The sequence below is a fragment of the Macaca thibetana genome, chromosome 15, assembly GCF_024542745.1.
Source record: "Macaca thibetana thibetana isolate TM-01 chromosome 15, ASM2454274v1, whole genome shotgun sequence".
Taxonomy (NCBI): Eukaryota; Metazoa; Chordata; class Mammalia; order Primates; family Cercopithecidae; genus Macaca; species Macaca thibetana.
Genome location: NC_065592.1, coordinates 15389909 through 15404026, shown reverse-complemented (window position 1 = coordinate 15404026; position 14118 = coordinate 15389909). Strand labels below are relative to the sequence as shown.

Here is a 14118-nt window from a genome sequence, read left to right as displayed (position 1 = left end):
CAAGATGGGCGATCACTAGAGGGTTTTGACCAGAGAAGACAAAATCTGACTTACTTTTTTTTAAAGATCATTCTTGTTACTGTATTAAGAATAGACTATAAGGAGGAAAGGGCAAAAAAAAAGGGGGGGTGATTACTGCAAAAACTTGGAGAAGGTAATGTAGGCTTACGCTGGTGCAAGTGATGAGAAGTGGTCAGATTCTGGATATATTTTAAACAGGGCTGGTAAGATTTCCTAAGGGATCAGATGTGATGTGTGAGGAAAGAGTCAAGAATGTCTCCACGTTTTGACCTCAGAAAATGGAAAGATGAAGCTGCTATTTACTGAGATATGGAAGATTATAAAAGGGGCAAGGGGAAGAGGAGACATGGTAAGTTCAATTTGAAATAAGGATAAAAGATATAAGAGATGTCAGGTAGGCAGTAGCATATACAAGCCTGGAGTTCCAGGCTACAGATAAAAATTTGAGAGTTGGCCAGTCGCAATGGCTCACACCTGTAATTCCAGCACTTTGGGAAGCCAAGGCAGGTGGATCACTTGAGGTCAGGAGTTCAAGACCAGCCTGGTGAAACCCCGTCTCTACTAAAACTACAAAAAAATTAGCTGGGTGTGGTGGCGTACCTGTAATCCCAGCTACTTGGGAGGCTGAAGCAGGAAAATCACTTGAACCCAGAAGGTGGAGGCTCAGTGAGCCAAGACTGCACCATTGCACTCTAGCCTGGGCAACAAGAACAAAATTGACTCAAAAAAAAAAAAAAAAAAAAAAAAAAAAAAAACAAGAAGATCTGAGAGTCATCATCACACGCATTTAAAGCTACAAGAATGGGTGACAGCACCAAGGAAATGAGAATAACGACCAGAGGGGCAGGGCACGGTGGCTCATGCCTGTAATCCCAGCACTTTGGGAGGCCGAGGCGGGTGGAGCACCTGAGGTCCGGAGTTCGAGACCAGCCTGACAAACATGGAGAAACCCCGTCTCTACTAAAAAAATACAAAAAATTAGCTGGGTGTGGTGGCGCATGCCTGTAATCCCAGATACTCAGGAGGCTGAGGCAGGAGAATCGCTTGAACCCGGGAGGCGGAGGTTGCGGTGAGCCGAGATCACGCTATTGCACTCCAGCCTGGGCAACAAGAGTGAAACTCTATCTCAAAAAAAAAAAAAAAAAAAAAAAAACCAGAGATCCCATGGGGCAGTCCAATATTAAGAGGTAGGTGTAATAATGAAGAACCAAAAAAGAAACTATGAAGCCAAGTAGGTAGAAAAACCGGTAAGTAGTATGGTATCCTAGAAACCAAAGCAGAAAGTGTTTCACAAAAGGAGGTACCCATTTGTGCCAAACACAGCTAATAGGTCAAATAAGAATTAAACTTCATAGTTTTGACAGTTACAGTTTCAGTAGAGTGGTGGGGTTAAAAAATTCACTAGAGTGGTTTCAGGAGAGAACACGCGAACTAAAGATGAATAGAAGAAACAACTCTTTAAAAAAGTTTTGCTGTAAAGGGGAGCAGAGAAATTGGGTAGCAGCTAAAAAAGGCATGTGGTCAAGAAATGGTTGTTTAAAAAAACAGATGAAACATAGTATGTGTGTGCCAACTGGAATGAGCCAGTAGACGGGAATAATGATGTTGCAGAAGAGACAGAGACATCATTTCAGCTGTTAATAGAATTTCACTAGAAGAGTCAAATAGCCCAATGAAGAGAAATTTCACTAGGCTCGTGGGCAATAATTCCAGAGTACTGTTACTCTTTGTGATACTAAAGAAGGGAGGAGAGCAGTCCATAATTCTAATTCACATGTCACAGGAGGCTCAGATGAGAGGCTGGACCACTTGCCAAGAACCTCTGTGTTCAACATTTTATATGTTATTTCATTTAAGCACAAAATAACTTCATGAGGTATTATCTTTATGTTACAGATAAGGAACCAGAAGCTCTGAGAGAGTAAATAATATGCTTAACTCACAAAGCTGGTAAGTGGTTTCTAAGAGCTATGTTTTAAATCCACGTCCTTCTGAGTAGAAGATAAGGAATTACTGTTAATTTAGGGAGTTAAAATAATGTTGTGGTTATGTGGTTTTTTTGGTTCTTATCAGTCAGAAATACATACTGAAGTGTTTATGGATCAAAGTATATGATGTCTAAGATTTGCTATAAATTCTCTAGCCAAAAAAAAATAGTAAAATGCAATTGTGAGTGAGGGCTGAGCAGCAAAATGTTGATAATTGGTGAAGCTGATTGATGGCTATATGGAAATTTAATCTTCAATACAACCCTAAGTTAGGAGTATTATTCCTATTTCAGACTTAAGGAGAGAGATCTACAACTAGTAAATAGGATTAGATCTCACAGCTAAGTCTTTTAGTACCAAAAACATTCTGCTAATATAGCAATTAAGGTTGCACACCAGGCACCGTGGGCATCCCCATACTCCACCCAGTGCCAGTACTTTTTCTCAGATTCATTACTACCCCATAATCCTGGGACTCTGAGCTTCCTAGGAGGACGAAGCACTATCCCATTCAGTCCATGAAAAGACTTGTACTCAACAGCTTGATTAAAAGAGGCAGATTTCAAATTTGCTCAGCCATCAATCTTCCTTGCCAAATTCAGAAACTAACATGAATTTGATATGCAACTTGTGAGTGATCTGATAGTCTGCCAATCTCTGCTCTAAAGTGAACTCCTTGTGCCTCCATTTCCCTAAATGTAATATTCTACTGTTCACCTACACTATACAGCCATCACAGGGACCAAAGTTCAGGTATACAACTCTGAGCTCTAGAAATAAAGAAATGATAAGGCTGACCAACTTCAAAAGTCAATTTTGTATAGTTCTACAACATTTACCACGAAACTGGCAGATCAAAAAAAATCGCAATTAGTACTTATTTTTAAGATACCGTGTTTTTAAAAGCCTCATCACAATGTTTGATATCTGTCCTTCTATGCTAACCTTGGCATTATAAGCTCATTCACAGCTTACTTCAAAAACAACTGAAAATATTCACACTAAAGGCTTGAGATTTTATTCTCTCCAGCTTTTAACCATCAAAACTGCAACACTTTTCCCCTCTAGTTCACTAGCTTTGTGAGTTAGAGTTATTTAACTCAAGAGTTATCCAGTATCCAAAACTTCATTAGGTTAAAATTTAGGTTGCCTAAGCTGTACAGAAGCCAATGATTACATGCAATGTTAATGAGTTTCGGATTTACCTGAACTATAAACATCTTAAAAATGAACTGCCTCCATCTTAACTTTTGCAAACCAACCGCTTATTTGTTAGGTCACTGCCTAGCTGTCTTAAACTGTACTGATTTCCATTTAGGCTGACTAAACATAAGTAACCAGTTATAAACTCCATTTTCACATTAAGGGCCAATATATCTAGAGAAGAATCTATTTTTTACTCAAACCAGTATTATCGAGGCATACTAAGAAATCTTAGGTCTGGCACAAAACACGCCGTTGAGCCTAAATGTCAATTTATGCTTGCTGAATTAACTGGCAAAACAGGCTTAATAATGGCATACTGAAACAAGCATGGTAAGAAAAAAATCTAGACAGAGCCCTTTAGGACAATTACTAGTCACTATATGTCAACAGCACTACATTGGTTAAATTAAAATCATAAACAAAATGCTGATCAGCCCAATAGGATATTGTGAAAAATCCTGGCACCTGGAAAACTGCAAAGAACAGGAAATTCTGCAGGTGCAGTAAGAAACTACATCTTACCCATGACCCAGAAATGCCTCAGAATTTATTACACAACCTGCTGCAGAATTCTCACTTTTCAAGTGGAAATGAACCATGAAGTCACACAATGCAAGGCTGTGATTTTATTATTGATGTAATCAACTGTACCCTTTCAAGTTATGCTAAAGTTAACTAAAGAAAGCAGATGTTTTACACAGTGCTAGTTATGTCAGAAGTTAAGAGAATTTGAATACCAAATAAAATTTAGGACTGCTTCATTCAGCCACATGCACATGTGTGAGGCAGGCACTATACTTCTCAAATAGGATGCACTTAACGGACACTTAAGACAAGAAATAATTCAAATTAGACATGAAAGTTACAAACCAGGTCATTTGGTCACCTCACTATTCAATGCAAGAACTAAAAGCTATATTAAAGATTAACACAACTTTCGGGCTCAAATCACCTAATTATCTATATCACCATTAATCTGGCCTTATTTACTTTATTTCTATTTTAACTGATATATACATTAAACTTACATCTCTCAATAAAGTTTTCTAAAATTAGACTTGATCCACTAGCCTCTTAGAATTACTAGTCAGAAATAGTTTCTGTAGCTAAACGAATTTTGAAAAACAACCAATCTTCCCATAAAAGGACCTATGCAAAACAAATGAAAACAGAAAAGCAGTAAAATGGGTAACAGCGTCCAAGCATGTTACCTAAGAGAGTAAACTATTAGAGTAGATCACATAGCAAAGATAGATCACTATCGGAGCTGGGCATTACCAAGCTCACGGCAAATTAATGCGTAATAAAGCAACCTATGCTGAGGCAGGAGGATCGCTTGAGCCCAGGAGTCCAAGATCAGCCTGGGCAACACAACAAGCCCTTGAGACCTGGTCTCTACTAAAAGTAAAAAAATAGCCAGATGTGGTGGCACATGCCTGTAGTCCCAGCTACTTGAGATTCTAAGGCGAGAGGATCACTTGAGCTCTGGAGTTCAAAGTTACAATAAGCTATGATCACACCACTGCACTCTAGCCTGGGCCACAAAGCAAGACTCTGTCTCTTAAAAAAAAAAAAAAGCAATTTGCTATTTACATTTTTGCTGTGTCAATCATGACCAGCACCTGGAAGGCTCTTTACAACTTGTAAACCAAACACAACATTAAGAAAGCATTTAAAAATCATTCCCCCTCAGATAGAGCAAAACCTGTCAACGCATATGGAAATACCAAGTGATAGGTAATTATTTGATAACTAAAACTTGAAAAAGGAAGGAGTATTCAGTAAATCAGAAGAAGGAAGCTTGATGTCACTAGCAGAAGGGATAGCTCTATTTTTTCTATTCCAGTCACTCAGTCAGTAATCAATTTTCTGCAAAATACATAGGAAAATGTATCATGTTTACTATTTCTAATATAAGAATTGAATTCGGCCGGGTGCGATGGCTCACGCCTGTAATCCCAGCACTTTGGGATGCCGAGGCAGGCAGATCACGAGGTCAGGAGATCGAGACCATCCTGGCCTACATGGTGAAACCCCGGCTCTACTAAAAATACAAAAAATTAGCCAGGCGTGGTGGCAGGCGCCTGTAGTCCCAGCTACTTGGGAGGCTGGGGCAGGAGAATCACTTGAACCCGGGAGGTGGAGCTTGCAGTGAGCCGAGATTGTGCCACTGCACTCCATCCTGGCAACAGAGCGAGACTCCATCTCAAAAAAAAAAGCAAAAAAAAAGACTTGAATTCACTGAGCCAAAGAAGTACTCTGTCTCTGGAAATTCCTGCTTAGAAACAATCTTGAGCTATAGCTGGAATCCAATGTCTCTCACAAGCTTTTGCTCAGGCTGAAGAATTCAAACCAGCACTAATACTCAGCTGAGAAATTGGAAAGGTAAGCAGACAGCAAAGAATGAATAAACTTCAATTTGCAGACATCTCTGATAGTCACATAAATTTCATCTCTATTCAACTTTCACACAAATTAATCTACCTAATGGCAAATTATGAAGTACTAATATTTGACCAGTCTAAAAACCACAAGGGAGAAAAAAGGAACTAAATAACATCTATCCCCATATTTGCATAGTTCTAGTCTTCCCGAAAGACTTAAACTTGTTTTACATAAACCACCTTGATTCTCATAGGAGATGGATAGAGTCAGGTTTCTGGAGAATAAACCAGCAGGAAGGGATTAAATATCTTGTCCAGCAAGTCACCAGTGAAAATAAAACCAGAACCCAACTATTCAGCCTACAAAGCCTAAATAACCTGCTTTCCTTGGTTCATAAACTTAGGATATCTAAAGTGCCTACAAATTGTACCAATTCATAGAACTTCACAGAACAATACATATAATCAGAACACTATGCCAGAATTGAGTATTCTGAGCAAGAAAGTAGTGCGCACCTCAAGTCAATAAAAGGAACACAACGGACTTAAAAAATACAAGGAGGAAACAATGGCTATGTTGGAGAGAATTTTCAAAGCTCATTCTATTCATCTTATATCCTACTGCTCAAATTCTCTGCCAAAAAGCAAATGAGGTCAGACACGCTCCCTATAATTATACTGTATACATACATCAAATCTCAAAATACTCAAAGAGTTTCAATCGAAGGGATATTACACCTTTAAAATCTTTCCCTCCAAAAATAAAATCTCACAGCAACGCCTTCAGAGCATTCTTTTGCTGCCATGACACACTTCAAATTTGGATTTTACAAATCATTTGCTTCCAGTTTATTTTTTAATATTTTTATTAGCAGATTCCGATTACTTAAAATTTGGTGTTCTGCTCCGCCCTCATTATGTTTAGGCAAGATTCCCACTTCCACTCAAACTTATTATTCAAACATACAATGGCTGCATTAAGATACTTCCTAAATCGACAAAAGAAGAAAACTAATCAACCCAGAAAGCTCCCAAGCTACCAAAGCGACCTTTTATTTGAAATCATACTAGGTACCACACTACACATTATGTGAAGCCCACAGAGTGATAATTGAAGTTATTTCTGCAACATGACGAAATTTATTTTTTAGCAAAATCTGACAAGACTTAATTTTCAACTGTCAAAAGGGAAGTCGTTTTCCAAGATTCTAGGAAACCTTGCTTACTGAAGCAGTCTCAAAGTAGTTTGCTTAATCCTTTCAAATCCCTAAGAATCTAACACAAGCCACAGAACAGTGAATGAGACTTGCACTGAAATAAGTGTCTGTGTTCAAACCCCTAAAGGTTACTTCCCATGTGTTTGGCAAGATGAAGGCCATATGTCCGCCCAACCCCATAAGTGTCTTTCCTCAATAAAGCTAACATTACACTTCCCAACTCAAATCAAAATACCAGAGAATCCAAAAGCCTCCAACTAAATTTTACCTGAACTATTTGGGAGGACAAGTCAACAATCCAGATCAGTTACTCACATCTTGAAAGAGTCAGAAAGCTCCAATTCTGCCACTTTCAGGAGCCAGGTGTACATTACTTCTGTCTGCCTACAGCATGGGACTCAGATATTACATCACCCCATGCCTGAATACTGACCCATTACCCAGAAAGCCCCAGGATATCTGAGACATTGCACCAAGGTATCCCTTTCTCCCTCTCTTATACATAGCCCTTAAATGCAACTGGCTACTGGGCCTGGTCTCTTGCAGTTTCACAAAGACATCTGCCCTGCACCTGCTGCAATCCCATTTCCATTCACTCTTGGTGCACTCCTCATGACCCTGTGTGGCTCTTCTGTCCACTCATCAAACCAATATGCTAGGATGATACCCACTACACACCTCTTTCAAATTTGGGGATGTGCACTCAGCTCTCCCTTACCCCTTCGTCATTTACCGGGTTCTGGAATTAAAAGCGGGCTCAATGATCTCTCTGACCCTAGGAGTATGAACTTTCAGATATGACACTGGGTTTAATGTCCTCCATTTTCCATTAATATCATTCCAGAATTCAGGTCCCCGCACCCCTCAATCTCCAGTTTCTCTTAGTATGGAATTTAAGCCTCTCCATTTAGTTATTTTTCCAACTTCTACACTCTGCCTGCCCTTCCTTATACTTCCAATGACCTAAAAATCTTGGCCCCTTTCATCTCTCGAAACTCAAAGTGTTCGAATCTCTCCCCATACTCCCACTCCTTGGATCTTCCATACTCTTTCAAGCAACCTGTGTTCCTAGCTCTCTCCAACTTAAAGTCATTTCCTGCCCTAAACCTGGGCATCCTACTTCCACCACCACCACTCCAATCCATCACCTATGCCTTTCTAGTTACAGACATGTCCACATACACCTCTACCTTGCCCTTCTCTTACTCCACTATAGGTATTAAGCATTCTTCTACATTCTCTACCCCAAAATAGTCTGTCCACCTTCCTTCTCCCTACCTCCCTTCTCCCTACAGCACAAAACTCAGTGGCCCAAACCTGTGCTTCCCTCCCTCCACCTACTGTACTCCAGACCTGTCCACCTTCCCCTCCAGTGTGTCCCATTGTCCCCCTCTACTGATTTCCTTCTCACACACTCTCCTCCACCTCCCTCCTCCCCAGCCTCTCCACACTTCCTGCCTCAGAAATCTTTCATTCCATTTGCTCCCACACTTTACCTGCCACTCCAAGAACACTTCCTTTCCCCACCCGCTTTTGCCCTCCACCTCACACACTCCATGCCACCCCACACACCTGTCCCTCTCCCCCAACTCCTGCCCCTAATGTCCTCCAACACTTGCCAAGAACCCCTCACCCTCCGTCCTACCTCAAAGTTCCCTCTCTTGCTGCTCCCACCTTCTTCCATACTTCCTGCATAAACACCCTCCATTTCACGCACTTCTCCCGCAATCCTTTAAATGCCCCCACACACCTCCTGCTCTCCATCCCCATCACCCTTCTCCTACTGTCCCCACCTCTCTCTGCAAGCCCTCAAACTCAAGTCTCTGCCCCAATCAACTTCCCCCTTCCACCCCATACTCCTCTTCCCTGAGCACCAGATACCTGCCTTTTTATCCTCACATGTCAACCCCCTTCCGCCTCCCTGCAGTCACCCCTATAATCCTGGCCACACACTACCTCACACCCCTCGCAGGTCTCCTGGAGCCCCTGGGCCTACCCTTCATTTCCCTACCACCCCAGACGCCTAGGCACCCTGCTTTCCTCCCTCCCTTTCAGGCGCTCCCTGCCTGCCCTCACTTCCCCCTGCCCCGACCCCCTCCTCCATCGTTCCCCTTCACGAGCGTCCCAGTGGCCTTCCTAATACCCGCCCCACTCCCTGCTCCTGGCACGCAGTGCTCCTTCCAGTTCTGCTCGAGTCCCCAGTCTTCTCCCTCCATTCCCACCCCACTCGTCCCAGCCCTCCCCAAAGGCCCCCTGACTCCCTCTTGAACCCCACAATATAGTGCCCCCCCCACCGGCCAGAACGTCCTCCATCTCGCACTCGCCTGGCCCAGGGGGCCCCCCAAACCTGCCTGAAGGCTCTCCTCCTCCACTGGGCCGGATCCCTCTGCACCCCTATTTATCCCCAAATCTGCCCACACCCTCCGCCTGCCCCCCGAAGCCTCTCCCCAGCTCCTGCCCCTAATGTCCTCCAACACCTGCCCCGAGCCCCTCGCCCTCCGTCCCGGAAGACCTCCCGACACCGCGTCCCCCCACCCTGCCCACGCCCTCCCCTGCTCGGCCGGGACCCCGTCCCCGCGAAGGTGAGGAAGGCTGCCCGCTGCCCTTGCCCGAAGCGGCCGGGGCACCGCAGCGGCGGCGGCGGCGGCGGCCACAATGCCGGAGCCGCGGGGCTGGGATTGCTCCCTGCTCTCCTCCTCGGCCGCCACCGCCGCCGCCGCTGCTAAGGACGCACAACAAACAATGCGGGGCCCGGGCCGGCTCCGCCAACCGCCTCAACCGCCGCCTTAACCGCCGCCCGCCCGGGACGGCCCGTCGCGCAGGCGCCCGCCCCGCCGCCGGAGCCTACCCGCGCCGCCGCGCTCTGCCCGCGCCCGGTACCCGCTCCCGCTCCGCCGCCGCCGCCACCTCGCCCGCTCGAGTCTCCGGCTCCTCTGCCCAGCGGCGGCGGCTGCGGCGGCTGCTGCCCTGGTGGCGCTCGCGGCTCCGGTCTCCGCTTCGGCGGCGGCAGCGGCGGCGGTGAGCACGTGACACCGCCGAGCGCGCCCATTGGCCAGGCCAGGGGGCGGGCCCCGCGGCTGCTGGGGAACGGAAAGCCCGCCCCCTCGTTCGCCGCGCGCCCCCTCCACGCGCGCCCTGCCGCACCTGAGAGCGCCGGCCAGCGCCCGCCGCCACTGTGCTGCGCCGCGGCCTGCGCCAACTGCGCACCTGGGAGCGCGCAGGGAGCAGTCGCGGCCGGCGGCCGCATGCACCTGCGAGCGGACGGTTACGTAAACTGCGTCCCCGCCTTCCTCTCGGCCCCAGGCCCCCGCCCGCTGCAGCACCTGAGTCTCGCTGCGCTAGCGGCGTAACTGCGGCGGAGCGGAGTCGAGCTGCGCTGGGAGGCTAGCGAAATGCACGGAAACTTCGTAACTTCCGAACCTGGGAGCTGCGCCGAGCCGCGGCGGCGAGCCGCCCTCCCCGGACCCCGCACCCTAGGGGTGCCCCCCAACCCCAGCAGCCACACAAACGGAGTAGGCGTCGCTCTGCCTCCCGAGGTGGAGGGGCAGGCCAGTAGGCTTTGACTTGTGCCTCCGCCCACCTACTTGCTGGCTGTGTGACCTTGGCCAAGTTACAGAACCGCTCTGAGCCTCAGTTTCCTCATCAGGAAAGCTGGTACAATAATTCCAATTTAGGAGCTGTTGGGGAGATAGCATAAGACAATAGGTATGAATTCTCCTGGCACACAGCAGTCACTGAACAGAAGCTGCTACAATCACCTCTCCTTCACCCGCCTATAATGAACCTCCCTGGGATTGAGTTTGGGCCCAGGACCTCTCTGACCTCCTTATGGTTGGGTCAGATTTTGACTGAACACCTACCAGCTCTGTGCCAGGGGCGGCGCTGGGGAAGAAATAAAGGTTCGCTTTCTAGCCTACAGTCCCTGGCCTCACGTTCTTGGTGCCCAGCATTCTGCTGGCGGGTTCAGTCCCTACTGAGTACCTTGTGTATACCGGGCGCTGTGCAGGGTGCGGGGATGCACTGGCAAATGAGACAATGTCCTTGCCCTAAGGCAATTCCCAGCTTGGGGCAGAAACGACCTGACCGCCAAGACAAGAGGTTCTTGAAGAGCCCAGGGATTGAGGAGGGACCTCCCACAACAGCCCCCTTGGGGCCCCTTTTCATCTTTCTAACACACCAGGCTCAAATATTCAAACAGCTCTGTTTCGTTCACAGAATAAAGTGTAAAAACCCAGTTTCAACTGAAAAGGCCTTGGTGATCTGGCCTTAAGCTTCAAGGTGCACGTCCTTCCCTTTGCCCCTCCTTCAGGCCAATTTGACCCTCCAGCCACACAGAACTACAAAACTGTTGTTTCCAGAGTATGCCCAGGTGTATAGGAGCCCTGAGTCTCCTGAGACAGATGCCAGGCCTCAAATCCCTTTCTAAACCCTCTCCCCACCTCTGACCACTCACACCTTCCTTGACCCTCCTGAAAAAATCCTGGGTATCCTTATCAATCAGCTCAAAGTATATTCTCTGGAGATCCTTGGCTGCCTCAGACATGTGGTCTAAGCTCCCTCGGCTTGAACAGAGTCCTGTTAAGCTATATGTATTCTCATGGCACTAGATTGTAATTGTTTAGCTGGCTGTCTCCTCCCTGGTCTCTCAGTCCCTTGAGGACAGGGTCATCTTCGTGCCTAAGTGTGTTCGGGAAGACTACACGTGCACATGAGATGAAATCATTAAAGCTGGGTTTTGTAGGATGTCCATAAGTATCAGAGGGAGAAGAGGTGCCGCACTGTAAAGATCCAGGTTCACTGCACACTGGCTGTGTGATCTTGGAAAATCAATCTCTCCAGGTCTAAGTTTACTCACCTGTCAAGTGAGACTAATAGGATTGCATATTGTAGGGTTGTTAGGATTCAGTGCAATAGTATATCTGAGGTACTCAGCATGGTGTCCAGCACTTGGTTAAATTTTTAATTTTTTTAAAATTGAAGAATAGCATGGCATTAAGGATTCAATAGTATTTCTTGTTTCAATATGTTTATTGGGTTTGTAACTCCAAACACTGATGACAAAAGCATGCAAAGGATATAAAAGCAAAGAAAGTAAAAAGTTAGGCCAGACACGGTGGCTCACGCTTGTAATCCTAGCACTTTGGGAGGCCGAGGCATGTGGATTACCTGAGGTCAGGAGTTCAAGACCAGCTTGGCCAATGGGGCGAAACCCCATCTCTACTAAAAATACAAAAATTAGCCAGACGTGTTGGAGTGTGCCTGTAATCCTAGCTACACGGGAGGCTGAGGCAGGAGAATTGCTTGAACCCGGAGGGGCGGAGGTTGCAATGAACCGAGATCACATGATTGCACTCTAGCCTGGGCAACAAGAGCGAAACTCAGTCTCAAAAAAAAAAAAAAAAAAGTTAATGCACCTCTCCCTTCCTGCCGTTGACTCCACTCCCACTACCTCAATCCCAACTCCAGAGTAGCTACTGTTAATTTTTCATGTCCCACATTACGTGTCCAAAGAAAAAATAAAGTTGCAGAAAATTATTTATCTGTAATGTGTATGTTGGATTCTCCGTAGAAAAACGTCAGAAAGGATTAAACACCAACCACTATTGGTTATGCGGGAAGATAGAATTGGGTGTGGGGATAGAGGACTTCAAAATTTCTGCATTGTTTTAATTTTTTAAGGATATATATGCAGATTTTTGTTTTGTTTTGTTTTTGACAGGGAGTCTTGCTCTGTCACCCAGGCTGGAGTGCAGTGACGCAATCTTGGCTCACTGTTAACCTCTGCCTCCTGGGTTCAAGTGATTCTCTTGCCTCAGCTTCCTGAGTAGCTGAGATTACAGGCGCCTGCCACCACGCCTGGCTAACTTTTGTATTTTAGTAGAGACGAGGTTTCAGAATGTTGGTCTGGCTAGTCTTGAACTCCTGACCTCAAATGATCTACCCGCCTCAGCCTCCCAAAGCGTTGGGATTACAAACGTGAGCCACCGTGCCCAGCCTGTTTTGTTTTGAGACAGAGTCTCACTCTGTCACCCAGTCTGGAGTGCAGTGACACAATGCAACCTCAGTCTCCTGGATTCAAGCGATTCTCCTGCCTCAGCCTCCCAAGTAGCTGGGACTACAGGCGTGTGCCTCCACACCCATCTAATTTTTTTTTTTTTTTTTTTTTTTTTTTTTTTTTTTTTTTTTTTTTTTTTTTTGAGACGGAGTCTCACGCTGTTGCCCAGGCTGGAGTGCAGTGGCGCGATCTCGGCTCACTGCAAGCTCCGCCTCCTGGGTTCACGCCATTCTCCTGCCTCAGCCTCCTGAGTAGCTGGGACTACAGGCGCCCGCCACCGCGCCCGGCTAATTTTTTGTATTTTTAGTAGAGACGGGGTTTCACTGTGGTCTCGATCTCCTGACCTTGTGATCCGCCCGCCTCGGCCTCCCAAAGTGCTGGGATTACAGGCTTGAGCCACCGCGCCCGGCCTATTTTTTTGTATTTTTAGTAGAGATGGGCCAGGCTGGTCTTGAACTCCTGGCCTCGAGTGATTCTCCTGCCTTGGCCTCCCAAAGTGCTGTGATTACAGGCATGTAATTACACATAGATTTTTAACAATGTATTTGAGGGATAGTTTACACATAAAATTATGCATTTCAAAAATGTACAATCCAATGATTTTCAGTAACTTTACTGAGTGGTGCAACATTAACATAAGTCAGTTTTAGAACATTTAGCATACCTTATGGATCCCCCATAAGTCCCCTCATGCTCATTAAGTGTTAATCCCCATTTCCACCCCTAGCCACAAGCAAACACCAGTCTACTTTCTGTCTCTATTTTTTTGCTTTTTCTGGTGTATTTGATACTTCTTTTTTTTTTTTTTTTTTAGACAGAGTTTTGTTCTGTCACCCAGGCTGAAGTGCAGTGGCACAATCTCGGCTCACTGAAACCTCCATCTCCCAGGTTCAAGCCTCCTGAGTAGCTGGGACTACAGGCGTGCCATTGTGCCAGGTTAACTTTTTGTATTTTTTTTTTTTTTTTGAGATGGAGTCTCGCTCTGTCGCCCAGGCTGGAGTACAGTGGCGCAATCTCGGCTCACTGCAAGTTCCATCTCCCGGGTTCACGCCATTCTCCTGCCTCAGCCTCCCGAGTAGCTGGGACTACAGGCGCCCACCACCACGCCTAGCTAATTTTTTTGTATTTTTGGTGGAGACAGGGTTTCACCATGTTAGCCAGGTTGGTCTCAATCTCCTGACCTCGTGATCTGCCTGCCTTAGCCTCCCAAAGTGCTGGGATTACAGGCGTGAGCCACCGCGCCAGGC

At 46.1% G+C, this 14118-nt stretch overlaps 1 protein-coding gene across 5 annotated transcripts in view; it reads right to left on the bottom strand.

The window, feature by feature from the left end:
* The window catches only part of STRBP (spermatid perinuclear RNA binding protein), a 151301-nt gene extending 141465 nt beyond the window's left edge, over positions 1-9836 (bottom strand). For all 5 annotated transcript variants that reach the window (XR_007719681.1, XR_007719682.1, XM_050760598.1 and 2 more), the window contains exon 1: positions 9665-9836. The gene's annotated coding sequence lies outside the window, so the exon portion shown is untranslated. The remainder of the gene's footprint in view (positions 1-9664) is intronic.
* Positions 9837-14118: the final 4282 nt, after the last annotated feature.